The following is a 17,630-nucleotide window of genomic DNA, read 5'->3' on the forward strand; positions in this document are numbered from 1 at the left end:
CCAAGGTGCTGATGGACGGAGGCAGCGGCCTCAACATCCACTATGTCGACACCCTCGACGCCATGTGCATCCCTAGGTCGAAACTCTACCCAACAGGCTCTCCCTTCCACGGCATGATCCCAAGAGCACAGGCATACCCGCTCGGGCAGATCGACCTGCCCGTCACGTTTGGCAACAGAGCCAACTTCTGCTCGGAGGTCCTCACCTTTGAAGTGGTGGACTTCCCAGGGTCCTACCATGTCATCTTGCGGCGGCCATGCTATGCCAAATTCATGGCGATCCCCAACTACACCTACCTCAAGCTGAAGATGCCGGGACTGAACGACGTCATCACCGTGGGTAGCACATTCTCGCATGCCTTCACGTGCGACGCGAGCATTTTGAGCTCGCCACTGCGGTCATCAACTCGTCTGAGCTTCCATGGCTTGGGGAGTCGTCGAACCCAGCAGTCCTGGACTACAACAAACCAACCTCCTCAACGGCCTTCTGCCCACTCAAGGTGACTAAGGCGGTGGGAATCGACCCCACTGACCCTACCAACACGATGCAGATCGAGACCCAGCTCCTGGCCAAATAGGAATGTGAGCTCATCAACTTCCTACACGCTAATCGTGATGTCTTCGCATGGAAACCTTCTGACATGCCAGGCATACCATGGGAGGTCACTGAGCACACGCTGTGCCTCATCCTAGGCTCAAAGCCCACCAAGCAGTGCCTGTGTCTCTTCGACAACGAGAGGCGTAGGGCCATAGGCGAAGAGATCACCAAACTCTTGGCAGTCGGATTCATCAGAGAGGTATACCACTCCGACTGGCTTGCCAATCCTATTCTTGTTAAAAAGAAGACCAAGAAATGGAGAATATGTGTTGATTATACTGGCCTCAACAAAGCGTGCTCAAAGGATCACTTTCCTTTGCCGCGCATAGACCAGATAGTCGACTCCACCTCGGGATGCAAGATCCTCTCCTTTCTGGATGCCTACTTAGGCTATCACCAAATCATGATGAAAGAGTCCAATCAGCTCATAACCTCGTTTATCACCCTGTATAGTTTGTACTGCTACGTAACCATGCCTTTTGGCCAGAAGAACGCTGGCACCACTTATCAGCGGTGCATGCAGCAATGCTTCACCAATCAAATCGACCCGCTCGACCAACCTGATCAAGTCGACCAACCAAAACCAACCATTGCCGTCTATGTTGATGACATAGTGGTCAAAATGGCTCAAGCTTGCGACCTAATCACAAACTTGGCCGCAACATTCATGAACCTCTGAAGGTTCAACATCAAGCTGAATCTCAAAAATTGTGTTTTCGAGGTTCCAAAGGGGAAGCTACTTGGATACATTATGTTCGAGCGTGGCATCGAGGCCAACCCCAAAAAGATCACGGCCATCTCCAACATGGGCCCTATACGCAATATTAAGGGTGTACAAAGGCTCACCGGCTGTCTGGTTGCCCTGAGCCGATTCATCTCCCGGCTCAACTAACAAGGGATACCACTCTATAAACTCCTCAAGAAGACGGATGCCTTCGTCTAGACTAAGGAAGCTCAGCAGGCTCTGGAGAGCCTCAAAGCATCACTGACATTGGCCCCAATCCTCATTGCTCCTGAACGGGGAGAACCCCTCCTCCTCTATGTCGCAGCAAGCAACCATGTGGTGAGCGTCGCCCTGGTCATCGAAAGGGAGGAGACGGAACACCACCTTAAGGTCCAACGACCCATATACTTTGTCGGGGAGGTACTCACCGACCCCAAGGTCCGGTACCCCTAGGTGCAGAAACTCCTATACACCGTGCTGATGGCAACCTGGAAGCTCCTGCACTACTTCACCGACCATGAAGTCGCGGTCGTCACTTCATACCCCGCTCGAAGACATCGTCCGCAACCATGACGTCATGGGTCAGATCTCCAAGTGGGCACTCAAACTCATGGGCCACAACATCAGGTATATCCCTTGTACTGCTATTAAGTCTTAGGCTCTTGTGGATTTTGTCACCGAATGGACAGAGGTCCAGCTACCGACCCTAGACGTCACCTACGAGTACTGGACAATATACTTTGACGGGTCCATAATGGCGCCCGGCTCAGGGGCTGGAGTGGTTCTGATCTCCATAGATGAGAGTAGGCTCCGCTACGCCATCCACCTCCATTTCTTGGCCTCAAACAATGTCATGGAATACGAGGCCCTCATCAACAGGTTGTGCATCGCCATCAAGCTCAGCGCTACGCGACTCTATGTCCGCGATGACTTGGAGTTGGTCATTGACCACGTCATGAAGGAGTCCTCCTGCAAAAAAAACCCTCATGGTAGCAAACCACTAGGAGGTGCGCAAGCTCAAGGACAAATTCTAGGGGATTGAGCTGCATCACGTCCCCTAAAAGGACAACGATGCCGCCGATTTTCTCGCAAAATTGGCTGCCAGGCGGGATCCATCTCCAAGATGGATCTTCATCAACGATCTCCATGAGCTGTCCACCCATGTCCTAGAAGGTCTGATCTAGACACACCCTGATGCCAAGCCAACGCCTAGAGGCTCTGACCCCGACGCCAAGCCGGCGTTCGAGGGCTCCGACCCTAGTGCCTCCATGACAACATCGTCCACCAACGTCGCCGTGTTGGCACTCAATCAAACAGACTAGCAAGCACCGCTACTCACCTACCTCCTCGATGAGGTTCTCCCACCCAAAAGGACTAAAGCTTGATGGATCACTCGATGCGCCAAGACCTTCGTCACGCTCGGTGACGAACTCTACAAATGAAGTCCATCGAGGGTGCTCATGAGGTGCATCCCTACCAACCAGGGGAAGCAGCTCCTCCTCGAGGGCCATGCCGGGATCTATGGACATCAAATGGCCCTGAGGTCGTTGGTCAGAAAAGCCTTTCACCAAGGTTTTTACTGGCCCGCCGCACTATGAGATGCAGAGGAGGTCATTCGCAGGTGTGGGGGATGCTAATTCTATGCTCGGCAAACTCATTTGTCGGCATAGGAGCTTCAAACCATCCCCATCACTTGGTCGGTTATGGTCTAGGGCCTCAACATTGTAGGTCCCCTCAAAAAGGGCCCGAGCGGCTTCACTCACCTGCTCATAGCAGTCGACAAGTTCACCAAGTGGATAGAGGCCAAGCCCATCACCAACATCCGCTCGAAAGAGGCGGTCAAATTCTTCCTCGACATCATCTACCAGTTCAGTGTTCCTAACTATATCATCACTGACCACGGAACTAACTTCACTGGGAAGATGTTCCTAGACTTCAGTGATGGATATGGCATCAGGATCAACTGGGTCTCAGTCAGACATCCATGTACTAACAGTCAGGTCGAGCATGCCAATGGCGTGGTCTTCCAAGGACTTAAGCCACGCATTTTCAACCAACTCAACAAGTACACCGGGTGATGGGTTGTAGTGGTCCCAGCAATCCCCTGAAGCCTGAGAACGACCCCGAACCAATCCACAGGGTTCACACCCTTCTTCGTAGCCTATGGAGCTGAAGCAGTGCTGCCCCTCGACCTTGACCACGGTGCCCCAAGAGTGAAGGCTTTCGATCGCGACTAGGCCAGGCAGGCTCAGCAAGACGCTATCGACCTGCTCGAGGAGGCCCACGAGATGACTGTCATCCTCTCTGCTCGCTACTAGCAAACTCTCTATAGGTACCATGAAAGAAAGATCAGGTGGAGGATCCTTGAAGTCGGTGATCTCATACTCCAGAGGACCCAATCAACGAAGGAGAAACACAAACTCTCTCCACCATAGGAAGGTCCCTATACGATGACCAAGGTGATTCGATTGGGCGCCTACCGACTGAAGGACGACAATGACAACGTTCTCACCAACACTTGGAATATTGAACAGCTACGTCATTTTTTCCCTAAATTCGGTCTTACCGCATTTATTCAATACTTGCTCCTGTAAAGCGCCCCAGCCTAAACATTTTCAGCCTGGATCGCTCAGGGGCTCCATGAGGGTACAATACCACCTCTCTTTTTTACTATCACATGGTAAAAAAATTTCACCCGAACGAAAGGGCATTCCATTCCTTTGATTACCCTACGTGACTTTGTTTTTACTCTCGACCGAGCGCTCCCCGCCATGACCTACGGTTATGAGCAGCCAAGCCTCGTGGGCCACGCCCAGGTTCTTAAAGTTGTAGCCTATGAAACAAACAGGCAGGTGCGAAAAAGAAAGGATAAAAACAAAGCTATGCTAGGATAAAAAACAAGGAACGGATAGTGATTCTATCACAAAGCAGAACTGATGTATTCATTGATACAAAAACTGATCACACGGGGGCTCCCCCACGAACTTAACGATTACATTTGTTGATTACTTCTACTCTAAATGCTACTATGGCCGCTCGGCAGCATCGGTTGATGCCAAAGGTGAGGCCACAGCACATGTCACTAGACATAACCACCACCGCAAGGGCCCTGCCTGATTCTGCTCCCTCGACTTTGGCGAGCGCAACGGGTACCTCAAGGGTATCGCACCCATAGATGCTCAGCAGAAGAGCATGGAGCTCTTAACCTTCTCATGCAGTCAAGGTAGCTCCTGGATAGGGACGCTGCCCGCCGAAGTATGGACGTCGTGGCTGGAGGATGTCTCATCAAACTTTATGTACTGGCCAACCTGAGGAGCTATGAGGGCGAAAACCTCGACCAGCGTAGTCCTAGGTGGCTTCCTCTCCGACAAGGCTCGCCTGGAAAAGATTCACCAGAAGGAGTCCACGTGCGGCTCCATCTCGACAAAAGCCTCACAGATGGTGATGAAGCCAGCGACATGTAGTACCCTCTAGTGCGCCCCTTCTCGGTGAAGGCGGCCCCTTCTCGGTGAAGGCGGCCAGCACTACCTCATCTACACTAGATAACCTCTAGCTCGACATTGCGCTCTAAAATCATGAACGGGTCTGTAAATTCTCCTTTCCTTCTCCCTTCCCCTATTTAAAGAAGAAGCAGAGCAGTTGAGGAAGGGTGAAAGGACTAGTGTGAGAAACCCTCTCCCTTCCCCCATTCAATGTGGATGGGAAATGACAGGACATGCCCTGACCGATGGGACGCACCCTGCCCGATGGAACGGCGCCTGGTCAGACGGGACGTGACCTGGGTATGGCCCACCACTAACGCACGTTAGGTGCAAGAAACAAAGCGCCACCACGCGCAAGCGGCCCTCTGCCTTCTTAGGCAGGACTTGGAAAGGCCCAACTATAGGATCTCCACCTAGGAGAGACCAACAGGCTTCCTGAGTTGATCGGATGGCTCAAGCGAACGATGAGAGACAGATAAGGAGCAGAGGGATACCCCATGTGGGCCATGCCAACTCCGTCATGAACGATGAGCGTGGATCCTGGTCGGACATTTCTGATTGGAGCTCCTCAAACCCCGTCACTTGAGTCATCAAGGTAACATTACCAACCCCCACTATTTCCTTATATAATCATTCATTCATCTATACACACATTCATTCATTCCACACATTCAAAAGCATTGCATATGCAGTTCAATGCATCACAACGCTCCGTGTTGCGTCACGAAGCGGCACTTGCCTCATTCAACATGAGCAACGACCGACCGGGGGTTCAAAGGCTGACCCACGAAGGGCTCGAGGCCTCCTCGCGTCAAATAAAGCCAGGGGAGAAAGTGCAAACGAGCCCCGAGCGGCCCTTGCCTAGTCTGCCCCGAAGCAGACAGGGTCACCTCAACCTTCTCGTTCGATCCTAACCTCGAGCCAAACCCACTGAATCTCCATTGAGGGGAGGCCAGCGGGCCACCTGGGTCGGTCTCTGGAATGACCCACGCATCTGCCGGGTTGTGGGTTAAGGAGTAGTGGAGTGCCACATGAGGGCTATGCCAACCCCATCACGAACGACAGACCTAGACTTCACTCAAACATGCCTGTTAACGAGCTCACCGAGCACATCACTCGAGCCATCGAGGCAACCAACATTAGCTCAGCCCCTCCGGTTGTGAGAAACCATGGACAGGGTAACGCTCAAAAACTCAACCGACCCCTACCAAGCCCAACGGGGCTCAGGGGCTCAAGACACCCAAATGCCTCAGCTACGCCTGGGTATATGACTCCGACTCACCCAATCCCACCGCGTGCTTGATGCTTGGATCCACGACTCTAACTCACCCGATCCCCCAGAGCGCCCGATGCCTGGATCCATGACCCCATCTCGCCTGATCCCTAAAACTGCCTTAGCTACGCTCGATGCCAGGATCCGTGACCCTGTCTTGCCCGATCCCCAAAACTACCTCAGCTGCGCCTGATGCCAGGATCCACGACGCCATCTCACCTGATCCCTAAACTATCTCGGTTGCGCTCGACGCCAGGATCCCTGACTCCATCTCGCCCGTTCCTAAACTGACCGCTGACAAAACCCCCTAGGCGATTCTGCATGAATCGCCTGGGGGCTCGGGGGCTACACCCCTTGGTGCGCTCGCATGCACCCGTTGATGAAACAATCTTCCCCCACTGGCAACACAAAGAACCCCCTATACGATTCTACCCGAATCGCCTGGGGGCTCGGGGGCTACAACCACGGGTGCACTCGCACGCACCCACCATCAAGACAAAAATCCCCTAGACGATTCTACTCAAATTGCCTAGGGGCTCAGGGGCTCCTATCGGGTTTATAAACCTAGGGTCCCTCATGGACCAGCTACCCAGCAAAGGCTCGGCCCAGCAGATGACATTGCGAACGATGCACAACTTCTGGGCTGGCCCAAAAACCTAACAATAGGACAGAAGGGCGAACCAGCCTCCGACCGAAAGGCCTCGCTAAGGAGGAACAATGCTCGCTTCCAACTCTAGCCCACCTCTCTGACCGAAAAGCCTGACCAAGGAGGAACAGTGCTTGCTTCTGACTCCGGCCCGCCTCTCTGATTGGGGATGCACCGAACCCCTACTTACATCTCTTCCCCGACTGGCGCAGTTAGAGCCGACTAGGACCAACCGACTGGGGACGCCCACTCGGTAAGGACCAGGAAATGGATGGAGCAAGTAAGGCAGGGCACTCAAGTCAACCGCAATACCAAGGACTATACCCTGCACACCTATAGGACAGTAACCAATAGGACATGTCAGGAGGGTACCCTCCAACCTTCTAGGCATGCCAGAACCCAAGCAATGTTGTGGGCGCCGATATTTTCCCTACAGTGTTGTGGGTGCCATCAACTCCCATACTAGATAAACGTGGTAAGGCTCCCCCACATGCCTCTAGGGCATCAACAGTGTTGTGGGCATCGTCATTTACCATACATGGTGAATACAGAAAAACCTCCCACATGCATCTGACAACAATAGTGTTATGGGCGCCTACCATCATCCTATACCCGATGGCGTGAGCAACAAGACTTGGTAGCATATGTACTCTCTCTCTTGTAAGGCCGTCCCCTTCATCTATAAAAGGAGATGCGCTCTCTCCCAACAAAAAAGGTCCAGAGTTCACTTACAACGATTCACCCTCTGCTAGCTTTAGACACTCTAAAGCTACATAGAGTGCACGCTCAAATACTTAGCACATAGCGAAGCTCCTGTCACTCTCGGTCCTTTAGACTAGAATCTGACCGGACCTCTTGCACCCTCTATCTTTCTCCCTTCTGTTTGTAACCCCACAGCAAACTTCGAGCACCTAGACTCAGGAATAAAGTCACCGACCGACTTAAACTGGATGTAGGGCACGTTGCCTGAACTAGTATAAACCCTGTGTTATTAAGTGTTAGGCCATATCCGATCACAACGTACAGCAAAACTACAAATATTTACGTGTTGGTCACTTTCTGCACCGACAATACCTATTTTTGGATTGCATATTTATTAGCAATAAATTGCACATTTGAAATACTGAAATTATGGCATTTCACATGTGCAATTGTCACACCCAATTTTAAGAATAAAATTGAATGCACAAAACTCGTGTGTGCCCAGGGATCCATCACACACACAAGCTGACAAATTACATAAAGTATCATCATGGTGTCTCATACATCAGAGTTATAACATAACTTGGTCTTATACATCATAGCGGAAAATAAAAGGTAACTCTCTCAAGGGGCTTCATCATAGGGAAGGTCAACTGGTTGACCACAAGCCTAAAAATTCTCAGGAAAATCTTCATACCCGTTGTCATCTGTTACCCATCTAGGATTTTTATCCAAATAAAGAAAATAAACAAGCGTAAGTACATCCCGTACTTAACAAGTTCACATGGGGTTATGAAGCTCAAAAAGGTTGACACTGGTTTACTGCAGTTAGCATTTTTAGTAGGTCAAGCTTTTATTCTCAGGTATTATAAAATTATGCTTAAACTCCCATTTAATCCCATAAGAACATATATCAGGGTCAAGTGTACCATATATCATCGTAGAACAACTTAAATAATCATCAACAAGTATCCAGTTATTCTGTGAGTTTTCTAGGCCGCTCGTAACCGTGAGCATGGCTGTTATAACAGTTTGTTACCCTCTGTAGAGGTGGTGCACATTCACCGCGAGTCATGATTCCCATATGCCCAGGTTAATTACTCCCATGTCACTGCCAAGGTGAGCGGGCAGGGTACACTATGAAGCCATTTCATAGGTTTCTCTAACAAGTTAGGGCCGCTAGGTTTCCTTGGCAGGCAGATATAGGACCCCCCCCCCTTTCCTATGGCACATATCCATCGTGGCTATACTCATAGGAACAGAGGCAGCCCTATACCCAACGTGGCAAGCCCCATTTGCGCCAAAAAGGTAACCTCTAACTAGCTAGAAAAGGTCCTATTACTGAGCTAAAGTTAGAGCCATATGACTCTCCCGGTTGCACTGTCAGTCTCAGCTTTGGCCTACAGAAGTCCTTATGGAGGGCTGGGAGCAACATGATCAAAGGTCATTTGCACCTTCGCCCTATGGAACAGTTGTTATAAATGATGTTAAACTCTTAGTTCTATAGAATCATTCATCATCATGTAGATCAAGTTTAGTTAGAGCACTAGCAATCTACCCATATGCATTTAACCCATAGGAGACAAGGAACAGGATAATCAATCACTAGGATGTCTTTACGGGTATCAAAATTAGACACATGCAAATGAGTAATTGATTAAAGTGAAATAGGACATCAAGGTAGACCCATGCTATACTTGCCTTGGTTCATGAACTCTTGCTGGTCCTGCTGGTCGTCGAAGAATTCTTGATCTCCAACGTTCTCCTCACCGTCTGAACACGACCAACACGGCAACATACAACATTCCAAAAGCATTCATGCAAAGCAAACATTCCTATCATTAGAATAGTACACCAACAGTATGGAAAACAAGATAAAATGTTTGTGAAAATAATCTATGTCTCGCTACGATCACGTCAACGCGAAGTTCACAAAAAACGGAGCTAAAATGCGAAAGTTATGATTTAAACGGGTTTTCCTATAGCAATATATTTAATTAAATCTAACCATGAAATTAAAAAGTTCCAAACTTGACTAACAGTGGTTCTAACATGTAGATTATGGAATTACGAAACTAACGCGATTTGAATGGATCAATTCGGAGCTAAAACGATAATTTTATAAGCAAAACAGTTCAAATGGCATTTGTGTAAATACTGAAAACGTATTTTAGACTAAGCAGTGAACTTTACGCTTTCAAAACGAGAATGCGTATTCGGGGATTTACGCTATGGATTGCGGGTTCAAATAGATGAAAACCGAGGGGCTCTTAAGCTATTTGACCTCCGAAGAGGTATCTTCTAATCTTGACCGTAGATCGGAAAACGGACGGCTAGAATCAATTCTCAGGGAGAGAAGAGGAGGGAGACCCGGCCGGCACAGTGACGCCGGCGGCAAACTCCATGGCCGATGGCGTGGAGGTCACTGATGCGCACGGATAGAGGCCTACGGGCCACGGTTCGGAGAACCGGAGGCACCAGGAGTTAGCTAGGGTGAAGAGGAACTCGCCAAGGCCGATACGGCAGCCGGAGGGGAGAGCCGAGGCGGCGGACGCCATGGCCGGCAGTGTGGAGCTCGCGGATGCTCGCGAAAAGAGCCCAAACGGCCATGAAATACAAAATTGAAAGCACAGGGGGAAGGAAGGGAGCATGGCGAAGCTCACCGTGAGGAAAAACGAGGACGGGGAGGCTCGGGGATGGCGGTCCATGCGGAGGTCTCGAGCTCGGCGGTTCTGGTGCTGCTGCGGCCTCTATGCACGACGAGCGTGAAAAAAAGAGCGGGGCAGCAGGGAGGGGGCGCGTGGGGGTCTCGGCTTCCTTTTAAAAAGGTCAGGGAGCGGGGCGACGCTCCCACGACGCCAGGAGCGGCGGCGGTTGCTGCAGAGACGGTTCCACGCGGCTCGGGTGCGGGGTAGAGGTGGGGGATGCGCTAACGGGCGGGGCCGGGCGGTCAGCGGTTGCGGGCGCGAGCGGTTGCGCGCGTTATGCTGGGCTGGCGCGGCTTGCTAGGCCGAGCGAGGCGCGCGGCTGGGCTGGCGGCTGGCACTGGGCCACGCAGCGCGCAAGGGGGAGGCCATGCTGGGCTGCGGGGAGAACTAGGCCTGCGGACCGAAAATCAAGAAGGGAGGGAAAAATGAATTTTGCATTTTTCTCTTTCCAAATAGAATTCCAAAAGCATTTTCAAATAGGTTTTGAATTCATTTTGAACTTTGAATCAAGATCAATCATCACAAAATTAGATATGCAGCAGCATGTATGCATCAAAAAGTTTCTAACCTTATTTTTAATTTTAATTCCACAAAATTTATTATTTTCCTATATTTTAATGCACACATATTTGCATAAATAAATTATATTTACTAATTTTAAAAGAATGTAATTTTTAGGGTGTTACAGCAATACATGTTCTTGTCACCTGTAAGTTTCAACTTTCTTTACCAATTTAATATTTAATTAAGCAGGCAAAGCACCTCTTGAGAAACCTTGTATGAAGAAGGCTCCTTACTTTAATAGTCCTAGCATACCATCTTTTTTAATGTTTGATTTTGAGGATGATTTAGGAAATCATGTTGAAGACCCTAAACTGAGGCATCATGTCGGTCCAGTATCTGGTACAGCTTGTCCTATTGATCGAGTGATATCTGTGATTCGACGTGTTGTATCCAATGACATGCATCAAAAAGTCAATTCTATGGTACATGTTTTTGCCATTTCCTATTCTTTCCTTGCTAAATCATCATATTGTATGTATATACATTTTTGTACTTATTTAGTATGTGTTGCTGCAGCTGAAAACAACTTCTACTTTAGATCAGAATCGTGGTGCTAATATATACCACGGAGGTGTACCTGTAAATGTATGTTTGACCTTACGTGCCCCTAATTTACTTTTTTATATGTTTGCACCTGATTTACTTGCTAATATATGTTTGTCTTATTCATTGTACTAGCACCTAATTTACTTTCACTTTTTGATAGGTTCAATCTGAGAGCAGCTTCCACTTCCAATTTTGTCCTACATCAGAGGGTTGGACGTTTGTTGACCGGATGAGGTCTAATCCATTTAGTGGAGGCGGTAATGTGGGCAATCAGGAAACTGTTGAGACCGAAAGAAATGACAATGTTGAAACTGTAAGCTTGTTTGTTAGATTGGATCAATTTTGTATTGTGACATATCTTGTGTTCTCTTTTCTCTCTTTCTGTAACTAATATGGTAGTATTTCTTTATTAGGACCTTCTCCATATGGAGTCTTTACCTTTTACTAATTATTCTACGACTACTGAAGATTCAACTGCTCCTGTTCTTCTAGCTGCAATCAGCCCTTCTGGAGAACACTTTGACATTATAAATTGGCATTTCTAGTTTAATCATTTTGGAACAATTGTCTTGTGAGATAATCTGCGGATTTACTTTTGCTGCAGCCATGGTAGTGGAAGGACAATTGTTAGTAGTTGGGGGCTACTCTCAGCCATGTAATAGCTAGTACAAGTAGTTGTAGTACTCTCCATACTCTAGTGTACCTTAGTAGTACTAGTGTTGTATATATTGAGAATAAAGGCAATAGAAGCATTTCTGTTGTCCCCTTCTTTATACCTCTCAGCCGTGTTTGTTTGTGTGCTTGTTTGTTAGGTATTTGGAGAATAGAATGAAATAGTATGAACCCTATTATGTTAATTTTTACTTTATGATTTTTGAACAACTTTATGTTTTTTCTGATTTTGCATGCACCTACACCTCTTCCATCCCATCGAGGTGGGACTTCTGTTTCTACAAAAAGTATGGGAAGCAATGGTTTATCAGATGACTCTGAGTCCTTTTCAAACCATGGTCATTGGTACTCTTCTAGTGCAAAGTTGGTTGTTCATCGTCCTAGGAGGACAGTGATCCCAAGCAAATACAAGTTGAGCCCTTATATGATGCCTCATTCAAAGATAACAGTGTCCAGACTTGAAACTAACGTATATGAGGTTGTTTTGAAGATGGCAGAAACTGAACATTCCAAGTAAGTTTTAAATGTTTACAACCTCCTTAGCATTTTCACCACTATTGAGTACACTTGAATCAAGTAATTATGAAATGTTTTCATTTGTTTCAGTCTTGCAGTAACCGATTATGGGCAAGTGGTTGTGAAATTAAGTGCACTTGCAAGACCTCTTAAGCCTCAAGGAAAGGTCCATTACTTTTGTAGTGAATGCTTTTGTGCAGATTGTTATTCCATAGGAAACACTATAAGAATTCTTACAAGCATTATTTCTTCTCTAAAGTTGGTGTAAGTGTCATTTATTTCTTTTTTCTCAATTACATATGGTAACTATATCAAATAAAATAATATTGACCAATTTATTTTTGTAGGACTATTTTATTGGAAATCACGGTCCTAATGATAGCAAGGAGAAGGAGCTATATGATAATGCTGTGAAATGCTTTAAGGGTGCTGGTCGTGCAAGGTCATTAGCATACAGCCAATATGTGAGTAACACATCCTTTTAATTTTTTTTAAGCTTTAGCACATATGTTTTGTGCATTGCAGTTGTGCTAATAATCCCTTCTTTTTATTTTGTGTTATTTTGTCAGCTTTATTTTCCAATTCTCTTCCATGATCGGTGGTATGTGGTTGTTGTGTATATCACTCGAAGATTGATTGTAATCTTGGATTCCTATACTCTACATTTTGGAGCTGACTCGCATTTCTATAAAGTTATCCGTGATGAATTTGTAAGTAGCAGCAGCACATGGATTCACATCATTTTGTTTGAATGTGTTGACACCGTTTTTTGCACGTGTCAAAATAATCAGAGTGGACCAATCGGCAAGGGGAAAGTTATTGAATACTTTGATAGCCAATGAAAGCCAGTTTGTAAAAATGGTTGCCGATAGTTGGTGATGATCGATGGAAAGGTTGATTTGGACTCAGGCGTTGCCGATGAGGTTGGAGGAGTTGTTGTCGATGCCGATGAAAGGAGACTTAAAGACTACTGCCGATGAAACAGGGAGTATGCCGATGAAGGAAGACTTGAAGACTACTGCCGATGAAGCAGGGAGTCTGCCGATGAAGGAAGACTTGAAGCCTACTGCCGATGAAATAGGGAGTGTGCCGATGGGAAGGACAGTGAGATTTCCATCGTAATTGAGGCGGACAGGGAAATAGATAGGAGTTGATTTCCTTTTCTGTATTTGTTAGGTTATGATTCGTGTAAGAGTCACGTGTTTCCTTAGATGTGGGATTGGTGTCCTAGCTGTGTTTGGTTGTGTCTCTTTAGATCAGGGTATAAATATGGAGTAAGGGGCAATGTAAGAAGGATATATCAATCAATCAATATCAAAACCAACTTTTACTCTTATTTGCATCTACTTTTCGGCGACTTCGTCAATTTGCATATTTTTTCTTTTTACGAGTTCTCATTGATTCGGCGAGCTGCATCGCTTCAGTGCGATCTTCGGCGATTCTCGAGTTCCGCGTGAGCACCTCTTGGCCGTGGCTTCCGGGCGTATCGCTGTTGTCAGGACCAAAGTGTTCGTTTCTTCATCCTTGTCGATTAGCAGGTCAAATCGACTGGCACGCTTTGGATATCGATTCGGGTATTAGCCCTTTGTGTTTGCAGATCACTTTTGCATCAACAGAATGCAATGTGAATTTTGTTCAAATAAGAAAAAATATATATCTGCACTCTAATTATTTCCTCTACCTGCTTTTAGATACCAAACTTGACCACAATCTGGAGTGAAGTTGTTCAAATTGACTTTGGGTTCCATAGATATGAAGTTATCTATGCAGATGTACCTAGGGATGAAAACAAAAACGGTAATTTTGATTATCGGAAATCGTTTTTGAGAAATCACCGATTTTTCTCCTTAAACAGAAACGGCGACGGTAACCGACGCAACGGAAACGAGAATGGTAGAGATATTCGATAATGAAAACGAAAACGATCCAGCACTCTTCCGACCGTTTCCGAAGAATACCGTATGTATTTGGTATTATGCCGTCGGTAATTACCGATCTCACGAAGAGACCAGACCACGGGCCATGGCAGCGCACTCTCGCGCGTAGCAGTAGTACCCAGGCCGAGCCCATTTGGCAAGCCCGCTAAGCGCCCCAGCCTTACGAGGCACCTGTCGGCTGCCCGCTTCACCATTTGCTTCAGTCTTCACGATCACGATCGACGCACAGCACGTAAACCTAGCCCTAGCCGCCGCCTCCATCACCAATCTGGCAATCTCCGTCTCCAGTACTGCTGACGGCTGACGCCATTCCACGGTGTCCACCACACCTCCCCGTGAGTTCATGTCGACACTGCTGGGTGCTGGCTTCGTGGGCGTAGTCTTCCACTACTGAAGTACTGATCGTCCTTCTTCTTCAGACGGTCGGCGTCTTCGCGTCGACATCTAGAAGATGGCACCGGCTGGAGATGTAGATCCGACGCTGCAAGGCCCTCGAGGGCGAGTGATGGAGGCACAACTCCCGATCAAACTCGCTACCTCTCAAGACTCGGCAACGGCCGTGGCTACGTCTGGTAAGTGTAGGACCGTATACGTGTGTATATATATATATATATATATATATATATATATATATATATATATATATATATATATATATATATATATATATATATATATATCACTCATTCACTGATTTATGCCATATGCGTATACATATCAATCATTCATTCACTATTTATGACATATACGTATATATATCACTCATTCACTAATTTATGCCATATACGTATATATCAATCACTCATTCACTTATTTATGCCATATGCGTATATATATCAATCACTCATTAACTGATTTATTTCTATGTGAACTTTATAGCAATATCTATGCAAGTGTAGGACCGTGGACTTTAATATAAATTTATTTGTATATATTACTGATGCACTATTTCACTGTGTAGAATTATTTCGACTATATGAGAACGTTTGCACTTCATTATCTGTGATAGGATCCCATCAACGTGCAAGGCCAGCTGCAAGTGAAAATGCTAACCATAATCTTGGCATGTCTGCTTCTTCTGCAACACCTGCTACAGCACCTTCATCCGAGAGAATTTTATTGCCAAGTGGTGGTACTGGTACTGGTGGCACTGAAACAGATGGTGTTGATCCAATCAATGTGGATGCAGGCAGCGATGGCGAGGATGGAAATGAACCTACTAGCAAAAGGGCCAAGAAAAGCACATCTGAAGTGTGGCAGTACTTCACCAAGTACAAAGTAACAGTGAAGGTTAATGGCAAGGAGGAAACTCAGCTTTGGGCTAAGTGCAATGTCAAAGGTTGTGTAAACAAGACCAGCAAACATAGAGCTGAGAGCAGATTTGGAACAACTGGCTTTTGGACCCATCTCGCTAATTATCACAGCATCAAGAAAGGACAACAACAGCTTACAACAAAAACTGATAAAGATACTGGCGTCGCAGTTGTCCAACCTTACAAGTATGATCAAGAAGCTAGCTTGAGAAAGTTCTATGAGGCTATGATAGTTCACGAGTACCCTTTTAATATGGTTGAGCATGAATATTTCCAAGAGTGGGTCAAATCAATGCGTCCACATTATCCTCTAAAGTCTCGTGTCACAGTTAGAAAGGAAATAATGGAATATTATTTGGCTGAAAAGGATAAATTGTATGCATACTTCAAAATAGTCCAAAGTCGCTTTAGTGCAACTATGGATATGTGGACATCCAACCAGAACAAGGGTTATATGTGTATTACTCTTCATTGGGTTGATGATGATTGGAAAATTCAGAAGAGAATTGTCAATTTCTTCCATGTGGAAGGGCGACATACTGGTGAGAGGTTGTCGCATACACTTACTTCTTCTCTTTTGAAGTGGTATGTGGAGAAAAAGATGTTCTCTCTAAGTTTGGATAATGCAGCGGCAAATGAAGTAGCAATTAAGGATGTCATTGTAGAATTGAAGAGGCATAGTCCTTTAGTATGCGATGGGCTGTTCTTTCATGTGAGATGTGCCAATCACATCCTTAATTTGGTTGTTAAAGATGGTATGCGTGTGATTGGCTCTACAACTGAAAAGATTAGATCATTTGTGGTTGTTGTAAAGGGATCGATGGTTCAGTGGGAGGAGTTCCTGAAATGTGCTACTGAATGTGGGCTAGATACAAAACGTTCTCTCTCACTTGATGTTTCTACGAGATGGAATTCTACATATCTCATGTTGAGGAATGCTCTTTATTATAAGCTTGCATTTGAGAGGCTCACTTCCGTCGACCGCCGGAGGTATGAGTGTATTGCTCCTTCAAGTCAAGAATGGGAGAAGGCACAGGTTCTGATTCCTTTCTTGAAAAAATTCTTTGATCTCACTGAGATATTTTCTGGTACTCTATATCCAACAGCAAACATGTTTTTCAGAGGTTTTTGTGAGATTAAGTTATATCTATCTGATTGGTGCAATAGTAATGATGCCACTCTTTGCCAAATGGCAAATGCTATGAGTGTCAAGTTTGATAAGTATTGGAAGAAGTCAAATGTTGCTCTAGCTGTTGCAAATGTGCTTGATCCTAGGTTCAAGAGAAAAATTGTAGAATTTTACTTGAGAAAGTTATATAGAAATTCCTATCAAGCTAAACTTGATAAATTCAACGGTGTTCTAAGGAACATGTTTCATTGCTATGTTTCCTCAGTACCTTCTTCCAAGAATACAACACTTGTTTCATCAACTTCAACTATAGATCAATTTATGGATAGTGTGGAAGATGAGCTTGATTCATTCCTTTATGAAAGTGATGTTGGTGGTAATGATGAAGGAATAAGTGAATTGGAGAGGTACTTAGCAGAACCACAATTGAAGGTTGCTAAAGCCAACCATAATACTTTTGATATTTTAGCATGGTGGAAAAATCAGAAGGATGAATATCCTGTGCTCTCCCTGATTGCACGTGATGTGTTGGCAATGCAAGTGTCAACTGTGGCTTCTGAATCTGTATTTAGTGCTGGTGGACGAGTCGTCGACCCATATCGAAGCAGCCTTGATCCAGACATGGTACAAGCACTTGTTTGCACTAAGGATTGGATAACTGCCTCTAAAAGAGGTGAAGTGTAAACTGATCATTTGATTTATATTAACAATGTGTTGATGTTCTTTCTACTCATATTGACACCTTCTAATTTTCAGGTTCTAAGAATATTTCTTCTTTGCCTAGTGATCTTGAGGTTCTTGAAGCCATTAAGAATAGTCTG

The sequence above is a fragment of the Miscanthus floridulus genome, chromosome 8 (genome assembly GCF_019320115.1).
Source record: "Miscanthus floridulus cultivar M001 chromosome 8, ASM1932011v1, whole genome shotgun sequence".
Lineage (NCBI taxonomy): Eukaryota > Viridiplantae > Streptophyta > Magnoliopsida > Poales > Poaceae > Miscanthus > Miscanthus floridulus.